The sequence below is a fragment of the Pongo pygmaeus genome, chromosome 3, assembly GCF_028885625.2.
Source record: "Pongo pygmaeus isolate AG05252 chromosome 3, NHGRI_mPonPyg2-v2.0_pri, whole genome shotgun sequence".
NCBI classification, from domain to species: Eukaryota; Metazoa; Chordata; class Mammalia; order Primates; family Hominidae; genus Pongo; species Pongo pygmaeus.
This window is the reverse complement of record NC_072376.2, coordinates 23,883,836-23,896,678: the sequence shown is the minus strand read 5'-3', so window position 1 is coordinate 23,896,678 and position 12,843 is coordinate 23,883,836. Positions and strand designations below refer to the sequence as shown.

The 12,843-nt window shown below is 40.3% G+C and overlaps 1 pseudogene; it reads right to left on the bottom strand.

The window, feature by feature from the left end:
* Positions 1–8,252: 8,252 nt before the first annotated feature.
* Positions 8,253–12,553, bottom strand: LOC129034518 (heterogeneous nuclear ribonucleoprotein A1-like; annotated as a pseudogene).
* Positions 12,554–12,843: the final 290 nt, after the last annotated feature.

Genomic DNA, 12,843 nt, shown 5'->3' with positions numbered 1-12,843 from the left:
GAGCGAACTCTGGTTTCTCTTCCTCTTCTTGTGAGGACATTTGTCCCATCATGGTGGCCCCCACCCTTATGACCTCATCTAAACCTAATTACCTTCCAAAGCCTCCACCCCAAAATACCATCCACTGGGGTTTAGAGCTTCAACATATGAATTTTGGGGAGACACAAACCTTCAGTCCATAACCAATGGTCAAGGGTGGGTGAAAGGGGCATCCTAACAGGGATAATGCAAAGAGGCATTTTGGTTATTTATTGTTTTGCAACATCCACCCCAAATTTAGTGGCTTAAAACAACAACCATTTTATCATATCTCATGATTCTGTGGGTTACCTAGGGATGGGCAGGCAGTTCCTCTACTGGCCTTGCTTAAGTTCTTTCTTGCAGTTGTAGCCAGTTGGCAGCTGAGGCTGCCACTGGGCTGAATGTCTAGGCCTCAGGCGCTTAGAGGCCATGTGGCCTATCTCCAGTTGATGGCTCATCCCCCAAGGCCTCTCCCTGTGGTCTGGCTCTACAGCAGGGGAAACTGGACTTCCTCTATAGTGGCTCAAGGCATGGCCAAAGATTTCAGGTCTTTGTAATGCCTGGGCTCAGAAATCCAGAAACATCACTTTCTCCAAATTCTATTGATCAAAGGAGTCATAGGTCAAAGCCAGATTAGGTGGCAGTGAATGTATAAACATGTAAGAGGAGTTTTAATGCTTACAGTGTGAAAAAGAAGAGAAGAAAAGGCACCAGACCAAACTTGGCTATTGCGCAGCTTGACGTGTAGCCAGCACCAGTGCCCAACAGCACATCATTTATGAGACAATCCTGATGTTGGGGATCTGGGTTGTGAAATGGGGTTGTGTAAGATTTTGGAGTTAGGCTCAGAGCCAGAGAGACTCTAACTAATACACTCATTTCCTCTCCGCAGCTCCACACGTTTTTAATAATCCTTTCCTTGGAATGAAGATGAGGCCTACTTTAAAGCATCTGAAAAAAAATGTGGAAAAATGGCCTCATTCTGCTATGAAGGAAGCCTTTGTGACCACCTATAACAGCGCCTTATTTAAACAAAATGTGTTGATTATTTTTAGCATAATTTAAGCCCCGGGAGACTAATGAGGTGTTAACAGTGTGTGTTAATTATGTGGTTTTTGTTGTCTTCATTAAAGTTAAGATTCTCAATCCTATTTGCCACCTGAAGTCCCAGTGGAGCCACATTTTACTCTTCTGACCCTGACATCTTTTAGTTTGCTGCAGTTCACACAATCACATCAACATATTCTGCTTCCCCTGCAGAGAACCAGATGAGCGCAGCTCACACACTCAGAGGACCTTGGATTCCCCCTTTTTAATTCTTATCCATTTTTAATCTCCATTATTAGTTGTTAGATCTTACAGTAAGTTCATGGTGTGGGAAGCTAGCGACATGAGCTCAAATTTCATCATTTAGATCTGACTGTCCTTCACTCAACAGAAAACTGCCAGAAAAGCTGAAAAACAGGAAGAAGGAAAAGCACAAAAATCAGCTTTCACTGCTTTTTGCAAGCATTTTAATTAACCAGGGAATTGTGTTGCATACACACGACTCTGATTATTTTAAACTTCTGCAATATATGCTATACCTCTGTCCCGAGTGACAATACATCCCATCCAGCATAACCTTTCCTTAGAAAGAGATAATCACCTATCCCAGACTCATTTGAAGTTGTAATCAACATCCCTCTCGTGACTTTGTCTGCATCGCTGATGTTCTGGAGTAACTTTATTTGGCAATGGTGTTAGGGGCCTTATTGCAAGTCCAGGAGGTAATGGAGTTCAGGATTTCAGCCAAGGATGTCTTAATAATGGCCTCATCAGGGTGTATGAAGTTGTAATGAAAATAGCAGGTGAATCTGTCTGGCAAATAGCACATTATGAGTCTTTCTAGTAATTAGAGTTGTCTAAAAATGGAATGGGCTGTCACATGAGGAGATGAGCTTTCCATCAAAGAGTCAGGATGTTGAAGTAGGGGTTTCTTATGAGGTGAGGGTTAGACTCAATAATTTTTTGGGCCCCTTCCACCTTTCATCTAGATTCTACGATTGTTTTAGGTCCACACAGTCCAGTAGTCTTGACTTTGGCAATTTGCAAGCCAGGTTCCATGATGGAATATGATCGAGTGGAAAGCCAGGCAGTCCTGGGTTCAAATCCCTGCTCTAGCACAATGTAATGGTGAGCAGTTTACTTAAGCTCTCTCTGTCCCTATAAATGAGGATTGAAATATATTGCTTCTAGGGCTGTTGTAAGTGTTAGAAATAATGCATTTAAAATATGAGGCCCAAGGTAAGCACTCAATAAATCACAGCTCTAGTTACCCTTAAGAATCTAATTCTCTTACTTTTTATTGACTCTCCACTTCAATGATACAGTCTTGGTTTATAAAACAGAAGAAATGAAGGGCTCATAAAGACACAAGAACAAGGTTATGCTAGTGCTGGGCCAGTTGAACAAAGCAGGCGGAAGAAATCTTCAGGAGTCACCAGGGAGAGTCTCCTGAGCAGGCAGAATCCCACAGCATCATCCCCTTCCCAGGAAAGGATATCAGCATTGCTCAGTGCCTATAGTGTGTTGGGCACATGCATGTGTTATCTTAATTCTCCATACCATTGTCATACCAATTCCGAGAGGTGGACCTGATCATCTCCATTTTACAGAAGAGAAAACTCATGTTCAGACAGGTTATGTGCCTAACCCAAGGCCATATGGCTGTTCCCAGATCCATCTCACCCACTCTACGACGAAGTATCCCCAGCATCACGCTGCATCCTCCATTCGCAGGGCAGAGTAAATACAGGTGTCCAAGTGCTGCCTGGTAGAGATACTCCCACCTGATGGGATGTGGTGATGGAAGACCAACCAATGAGAGTCTCTGGAAAGAGAGTGCTTTCAGTTTGTAGATTCTAAATTAATTGTGATTTGCCATTAATTCATTATTTATCCATTTACCCTGGGTTTTACAGAGGGGATGTATGTGTCTCTTAGACCTTCCTATCACCTCTTGTCCATATGGTTCAAACAATAAGGCATACAATGAAGTTACTCCCACACCTAGTCTCCCAGATTCCCACTTCTCCTCTTTAGACAGCTTACCAGTTTCTCTGTGCAGCCTGCCAGAGATTTATGTTTTTGTTTTCTTTCTTTTATCTTTCTTTCCTTTTTTTGTTTTTGTTTGTTTGTTTGTTTGTTTGTTTTGAGATGGTGTCTCACTCTGTCACCCAAGCTAGAGTGTGGTGGTGCAATCTCAGTTCACTGCAACCTCCACCTTCCAGGCTCAAGTGATCCTCCCACCTTAGCATCCCGAGTAGCTGGGACCGCAGGTGCACGCCACCACGCCTGGCTCATTTTTTGTATTTTTGGTAGAGATGGGGTTTCACCATGTTGTCCAGGCTGGTCTCGAACTCCTGTGCTCAAGCAATCTGCCCTCCTGGCCTTCCAGAGTGTTGGGATTACAGGCGTGAGCCTGTACGATTCAGTGGCATTTAATGTATGCATAATGTTGTGCAACCACTACCACTCTTTAGTTTCAAAACCTTTTCATCCCTCCAGAAACACACATACACAAATTACCCATTAAATAATCATTCCTCATTCCCTTTCCTCCATTCCCTGGTAACCACTAATCTGTTTTCTGTCTCTATAGATTTGACTATTCTGCCTATATCATATAAAAGGAATCATATAATATGTGACCTTTTGTGTCTGGCTGCTTTCACTTAGCATAATGTTTTTGAGGTTCATCCAAGTTGTGGCATTCATCAATACTTCATTCCTTTTCGTGGCTGAATATTATTCTAGTATATGTCCATACCACCATTAATTTATTCATTCATCCGCTGATGGACAGTTAGGTTGTTTTTACCTATTGGTTCATATAAATAATGCTGCTACAAACATTTGTTTTCATGTTTCTGTGTGGACATATGTTTCCACTTCTCTTGGGAATACATACGGTAATTCTATGTTTAAGTTTTAAAGAATCTAGAGGTTTTTAACGCACAATAATTTCCCCTATTTTTACACAGTTGTTTGCATACTATGCAGATTGTGCAATACCTTGCTTTATTCACTTTAAAGTGGGTCTTAGAGATCTTTTCAGTGGCGTGCTAGTAAATATTCAGCAACTGCCTCTTATGGAGTGAGCTGTGCTCTGATTCATACCATTTATAGATTTTCATAATGTAACTCCCACTGTGGCAAATTTCAAGTTGTTGCTGACTGCAAAATTAAGAAGAGACGCTAACAATGTGCCCTTGTGAACTGGTCCAAACTGGCTGTAGCACTGTACCGGATCATTCTATATCAGAGCATGAAGAGCTGCCTCATTCTCCTTTGTGTGTGCATACTGTGCCATCTTTAGAAGTGCTATAATTTTTTAACCTGTCCCTGATGGCAGACACTTAGGTTGTTTCCAGTCTTATACTTCCACAAACCAGGCTTTAATGGATAACCTTGTGTGCAAGTCACTTTGCTCATGTGCAAATATAGAAGTAGGCATGGTTCCATGACTTCATAAGAATCACTATGGGAGGAAAACCTTAAAAGGCAATTTATTACTTCATTGGACAGTTGTGACTGATAGGAAGAATTCCATGCAAATAAATAATCATTTTTGCCCCAGCTTCCTTGCAAATAAAATGGATGCAAATTAACTAGCCACTTGCCAACGTCAAAGCGTTGTCGTAAAACTTTGAAATGAAATTGAAAAGCATGCTTTTCTTTTAAAGATAGGAATTTCTGTAAATACAAAGTAGCACGGTTCACATTTAGTAACCTAAAGCACTTTCATAAGTAGGTTGGTGGGGAAAAAGTACCTGTTCCTAGGACCTTGTGATTCTGCTCTACAGTCTCATAAAGGTAAGATTCACAGCAAAGGAATTCAACAGCTGATTAGGAAATAGGATATTTGAAGAGCTTTAGCCCAGTTCTTATTTAGATTTTTTTTTAACCAACGAACTCTAAGACAATGTTTCCCAACTGTGCTTGTACAGATGCTCCTCAACTTATGAGTTTTTATGCCCCAGTAAACATAACATAAATTGATAATATAGCAGGTCAAAATGCATCAGATTACATTCTTATAAACCCATGGTAAAGTCAAAGTACTGTAAGTTGAAACATTGTGACTCAGATGGTCCTCAGTGTACAATGGAATGACATCTCAATAAACCCATCGTAAAATCAAAAAACTATAAGTCAAAACAACATAAGTTTGAGATCCTCTGTACTTTAGAATCATCTGGGAAGCTTTTAAAATCTTAGTACCTAGGCCACGGCCCAGATTAATCAAACTGGACTGTCTGAAGATGGGGACCCAGGCATTTGTTTGTTTGTTTGTTTGTTTCTGAGATGGAGTTTTGCTCTTGTTGCCCAGGCTGGAGGGCAATGGCACAATCTCGGTTCACTGCAACCTCCGCCTCCCAGGTTCAAGCGATTCTCCTGCCTCAGCCTCCCAAGTAGCTGGGATTACAGGCGTGTGCCACCATGCCTGGCTAATTTTGTATTTTTAGTACAGATGGGGTTTCTCCATGTTGGTCAGCCTGGTCTTGAACTCCTGACCTCAGGTGATCTGCCCACCTCGGCCTCCCAAAATGCTGGGATTACAGATATGAGCCACTGTGCCCAGCTGTATCTTTATTTTTTAAAGCTACCCTGGTGATTCCACTGTTCAACCAAGATTGGGAAGAGAATAGAAGAAAGGAATCAAATTAGGAAAGCAGGGAAACACGTTTGTCAGGATTCTCTGGAGAAATGGAACCAGTAGAATGTGTGTGTGTGTTTATGTGTGTGTATATACACACACATACAATTTACATATATGTATATATGTACATATATACATATATCCATGTATATACATATATGTATATATGTATATATGTACATGTATACGTATATATGTATATATGTACATGTATATACATATATGTATATGTACATATGTACATGTATATACATATATGTATATATACATATGTACATGTATATACATATATGTATATATGTACATATGTACATGTATATACATATATGTATATATGTACATATGTACATGTATATACATATATGTATATGTGTATATGTACATATGTACATGTATATACATATATGTATGTGTATATATGTACATGTATATACATGCATGCACACATGTATATATGTATGTACACCTATGTACACCTATGTACACGTATGTACACGTATGTACACGTATGTACATGTATGTACACGTATGTACATGTATGTGCATGTATGTGCATATACACGTATATACATGTATGTACATATGTACATGTATGTACATATGTACGTATATACATGTATGTACATGTATGTACGTATACACATGTATGTACATGTATGTACGCACACACATGTATGTACATGTATGTACGCACACACATGTATGTACATGTATGTACATACATGTACGTATATACATGTATGCATATACATGTACGTATATACATGTATGTATATACATGTACGTGTACATATGTACATGTATATACATGTATGTATATGTGTGCATATGTACATGTATATACATGTATGCATATACATGTACGTATATACATGTATGCATATACATGTACGTATATACATGTATGTACATACATGTACGTGTACATATGTACATGTATATACATGTATGTATATGTGTGCATATGTACATGTATATACATGTGTGTATATGTGTGCATATGTACATGTATATACATGTATGTATATACACGTATGTATATATGTACATGTATATACATGTATATACACGTATGTATCTATGTACATATGTACATACACATGTATATACACGTATGTATCTATGTACATATGTACATACACACCTGTATATACACGTATGTATATATGTACATATGTACATACACGCCTGTATATACACGTATGTATATATGTACATATGTACATACATGCCTGTATATACATATATGTATATGTGTACATATGTACATATATACCTGTATATACATATATGTATATGTGTACATATATACCTGTATATACATATATGTATATGTGTACATATGTACATATATACCTGTATATACATATATGTATATGTGTACATATGTACATATATACCTGTATATACATATATGTATATGTGTACATATGTACATAGATACCTGTATATACATATATGTATATGTGTATATATGTACATATATGTATATATGTACATATATACATGTATATGTGTATATATGTACATATATACGTGTATATACGTCTATATATGTGCATATATACGTGTATATATGTGTATATATACGTGTATATATGTGTATATATGTACATATATACATGCATATATGTGTATATATGTACATATATACATATATCCATGTATATACATATATGTATACATGTATGCGTACATATGCACATGTATGTATATGTATATGCATACATATATGTATGTGCATATATGTATATGTGTACACATGTATACGTAGACATATATGTATACATATATATACATATGTAAATTGTATATGGCTTACATATAAATGTAATTGGCTTACATGATTATGGAGACTGGCAAGTCCAAAATCTGCAGGGTGGGCCAGGAGGCAGGAGACCTGGAGGCAGGAAGAATTAATACTGCAGTTCAAGTCCTGAGGCCATCAGGTGGGGACCCAGGGAAGAGCTGATGCTGCACTTCCATCTTAAAGACTGTCTGCTGCTGAATTCTCTCTTGTTCAGGGAGATCAGTTCTATTCGGGCCTTCAACTGATTAGATAAAGCCCACCCATTTTATGGAAGGAAACCTGCTTTACTCAAAGTCTCCTGATTTCAGTGTTAATCTCATAGAAAAACACTCTCACAGAAATATCCAGAATAATGTTTTGTTTCTTTGTGTGTTTGTTTTAAAAAGACATATTTATTCGGCATCATGATCAGACTATTACATTTAGGAATTAATAGCATGGGTGAAACAAAAAAGTCTACATTTAATGCTTTGTGTTGGAATGCTTTATACTTTCCACAGAACAGAAACTAAAATAACCTATTATGCAATTAATTACAAATACAGTCCTTGAGTTTTTTGCCCATACACATGAGTATTGTCTAACACATGTCTTCTTTGTGGCAGCTAGGCCCTGCCACCACTGTGCTTGGCTGAGTTCACACATCTGTTGTAACCTGTAGCTTCCCTGTCACTTCTCTGGCTCGCTCTCCTGCCGAGCTTTGTTTCCTGGCAGTAATTAAAATCTTCCCCCACTGCCATAGCTACTGCTGTTACTGAAACCTTGGTTTCATGGTTTGGCAAAGTATCGGCCTCCACCACCACAGGGGCCAGAGCTTCTGCCTCCAAAGTTTCCTCCCTTCATGGATTCAAAATTTGAAGACTGATTGTTTTAATTGCCAAAATCATTGTAGCTTCCACCACCTCCAAAATTGCTTTTATCATTACCAAATTCCTTATAGCCATCCCCGCTGCCACCACATCCACCATCACCATGGGTGCCACCAAAGCCAGCACAACCACTGAAGTTTCCTCTATGACTAAAGTTGTCATTCCCACAAAAACCACCTCTATGACCACCACCAAAGTTTCCAGAACCATTTTGACCTCTTTGGCTGCATGAAGCACTAGCCATCTCTTGTGTGACAGGGCTTTCCTAACTTCACAGTTGTAGCCATTCACAGGATGGCATTTCCAAATGACAATCTTATCCTTGGAGTCATGGTCTTCAAAGCTTACAAAAGCAAAGCCCCTTTTCTTGCTACTGCCTCATTCAGTTATGATTTCAATCACTTCGGTTTTCCCAAATTGTCTGAAATCATCTCTTTGGTGATGTACTTCAGTGTCTTCTTTAATGCCACTAACAAATACCTATTTCACAGTTAAGTGGACACCTGCTCTTTGAGAATCTTCTCTTGAGACAGCTCTCTTTGGTTTCACAATTCTTCCATTCACCTTGTGTGGCCTTGCATTAATGGCTGCATCTACCTCCTCCACAGTGGCATTGGTGACAAACCCAATGACCCTGGAGCTCTTGGTGTTTGGATCTCTCAGACCACACAGTCTGTAAGAGTGAGCCTTCCCCATTGCTCAAAATGGCCCATCAGACTCCCATCAGTTGTTTCAAAGCTGAAGCCCCAGTGTAGAGCTTCCGCACCTGTTCAGGCTCTTTAGGAGACTGGCTTCGACATGACGCCCATGGGAAGAGAGACTTTAATGATGCTTCCTCGGCAGCATCCCCAGGCAGAAAGCCAGAATAATGTTTGACCGCATATCTGAGCACCACGGCCCCACCAAGTTGACACATAAAATTAACTATCACAATTTAAGTTGTTTGGAAATACTCAAAAACCTCATGTTTAGGGAGTGAAGACAGAAGTTTGGTGGTTATTTGAAGTTGTGCTTCTCTGGTTTGGTTACAAACAGATTCTCTCTGAAATTCCCCTGCGGCTCCCCCAAGATGAACCTTCTACTTGTCATTTGTAAGTCCTGCTCCCAGAGCCCATAGATTTTATTGAAATTAAGGACTATGAGAAGATACAGTGGTTTTTTTAGTTTTCATTATCTCTGAATTGGATGTTTTTATTAGAAGATTATCAACTTTTTTGTCAGTGGTAGCGAGTGTTGTAAAATGTGCAAAGAGATTCATTTTAAGTCATTAATATATCCTCTTAAGAAAATCTGATTCTTTCTGTCCTCTTGAAAGAACCCCAGTGTCCAAACCCAGAACTCACAAAGATTGGTGGCAAGAGTTCTGTTGCTCTCCATAGGAAGGAATCCCTGATTTATTGGGAAAATCCTGGACAACCAAATTATCCCTTCTCTCCTTTATAAAAGAGCTTTGGAGACTTTCCATGTCACCAGCAATAGAATTTGCTTTCTTCTATAAATGGTGGGAAAGTGTATTTAGAATCGCTTTTTATAAGCAGCTGGCCATCAGGTTGCCTGGATTTCCTGAGGTGTTTCATCTCAGGTAACAGGTGAGAACTTGGAGGCCTTTGGCTAAGCAGCAATCTCAGCTCTGCACGTCCAACTGGCCTTGCCTCCTCTACCCTTGTTCAGGCTCCAGGTTCAGAGTGCACACTCGAAATATTCAGTCCAGTGAGAAGGCCCAGGCCATGTGGAAACAGAAGGGGGTCTGAGGACTCATGCTAAGCCTCTTACAGTGGCCACATGCAACACTCTCGTTCCCAGGGATCTTGGGTTCTGCCTGGAGCCACTTTTAACCTGGGGAACCAGCTGACTGGTAAAGCTGGGACTGCTGTGAGTCAGCAGGAAATTGAGTCAGCCTCATTGATTTGGAATAGAAGGGTGTGGGCTGAGTTTGTGGGGATCCTGAATGGGTTTTTGTGGTCATGGAAATAGCTTCATTTTGCCAGCTATGAATTGACTAGCATTCATGCAGGCCCAGAAGCAGAAGAGTTCGTTAAAGATAAGTCAACCTTTTGGCAGGAACTATGACATATAGATCTGCCTTGTTTTAGAGACTCAAGGGGAAGGGGCAATAGCATAGGATCTCTCCCACATGGCTTCTCTGCTTACACAAGAGAGTACGTGGGAAGAGCTATCCAAGCATGAGAGACAGCCTGAACCAGCGCAGTGTTGTGCTCCTATCCTGTTCCCTGCTAAAGTTCAGCAGAGCCTCAGTTTTCTATGAAAACCTCTCAGGAATGACATGAGTGTGAGAACACTTCTGCTGTGTGTGGTCCTGGTTGTGTAGGCAGGACTGGTGTGCACCAGTCCCAGATGCTCCGGTTGTTAAAACATTGGAATATTTTCATACAGCCTGGTAAATATACATTGACTCAAGCTCTCTGTTTGCTTCCCCACTGTCAGCTACCCAGCCCCTCTTCTGGAACCTCATGAACTTCCCCAGGATCCAGAAACTAAAGGGTTAATTCCTGGCACAGTGGGACATCCAGAAAATCTGATTCACTCTTTTGAAAGAAAAAAAAACCCACTAACAAAACCCAGAATTCAGAAAGATTGGTGGCAAAAGTTCTACCAATCTCAATAGATAGAAATTATAGTTTGTTGGGAAAATGATGGAAAACCCAAATACCCCTTCTCTCCTTTATAAAGGGGCTTTGGAGATCTTCCATGTCACCAGCAATAGGATTTGCTTTCTTCCATAAATGATTGTAAGCTTCAGCACCAGGATCAGCTACATCCTTTTGGACTGGTCTTTGACAACACAGCAGTGGTTAAATACAGCGACCATCCCCACTGACTGTAGACATGTGTGTGTTCTGTTAAATGAAGGTGTTTGGCTGTTAACCCAAGGGACTACATCTATGGCCCTGCCCACATAGTTAGCAGAAAATATCCCATCATTCCATCCAGTGAATTCCAGCTAGTTCAGTGTTTTGGGCATCTCTCTTATGTACTTGGGCACAGACTCTTGTGTTCTGCCACTTGGATCTCTTCACCTTACCACCATATGGTGCCTCTGCCACCAATGATCCTCTTCTGGTGGCCTCACTGCTACCTCCAGCCTGAACTCAGGGAGGGGTTGCTACCTCCTTGTGTCCTCTTCATCTCACACATGGGCAGGCCCATCTGCTTGTAAGGACAGGGTAGCATTCTTATTGAGAACTAGCCTGGGTGTGGGAAAAATGGCACGAAAGTAAAAGCCAAATAAAAACTCACAGATTTGAAGGACCCAGGCCTATCCCTGCATTTTTATAGGTCAGTTTCCTAGATTGCATCCCGATGGCCACTTTGGGGCTGGGCTGGGCTTCCCTGAGCAACTGTCAGAAGCACCCCAGATCTCCCCACACCTTAGAGTCCAGACCAAGCTCCAAAAAGGGAAGTGCTTTTCTCACCTACATCTATGCCCAATATCAAGAGCTTGGTCAAAATGAAATAACACTAAACTCATCAGTCTCTCTTCAATGGTTCAAACATTTTGCAAAGGAGTCAGACCTGGAGTCAACCAGGTATAGAATAGTCTTCAATTCCCATTTACCACAAGGATGTTATATTATTATTCCCATTTTGTGGAAGAGAAACTGAAGCCCAGAAATGTTTAATAACTCAACTAAACTCACACAGCTTGTAAAGCTTCTCAGGCCCTGTACCTGGATGATCACTCCAAAATCCACGCTTTTAACCACTACACAAAGCACTTTTCTCGTGGGGATGAGAAGAGTTCTTTAAAGTCTTTAATCATCAACAAGTTGCAAAAGTATGAAAGGCATATGGAGCTTTTGAGTTAGGCATGAAGGCAAGCTTGAAGAGCTTTACTGGGTTTCATATGAAACAGAAGCCGACAACGAAAAGCTTAGAAGAGGATACATCAGTGGAACGCTTTTGAAATTTCCCTGTTAACTTTTTCACCATCTTACCTGTGATGCCAGGACAGGTGGCTTCAATCACAGCACTAGCGTTCTCGAGTTCCTCAATTGCCCTGTTCCTGCTAACGTTATCCACACACAGCTGTTTAAGATCAGCAAACACAGGTGCAGTGGCCACAACCAGCTCAGTGTTTTCACAACACCTTGATCTGCCACATTCTGTTGTTTCTTTTGTATCAGGCATCGTTCCATTGTGATAAAGGTCCATTTGGGATGAGTATGATCGTCCCAGCTGATCTTTTTCCAATCAAATTTGTCATTGCTATATTTCTTCCTTCTATCCTTAAAATCTACACATCAGTTGAATCAGTACATCAGCCTTCTGATTTACTTGCTAGCACCACAAAAATGCCCTTATGTATTCTAGGTAATCTCTTTGGTTTCTCATGTAGGTGAGAAACTATCCCCAGATTGAATCCTTTGAGGACAGGGACCATGTCTTAAGCATCTTTGTCTTTTTCTTAGCCCCTGGCA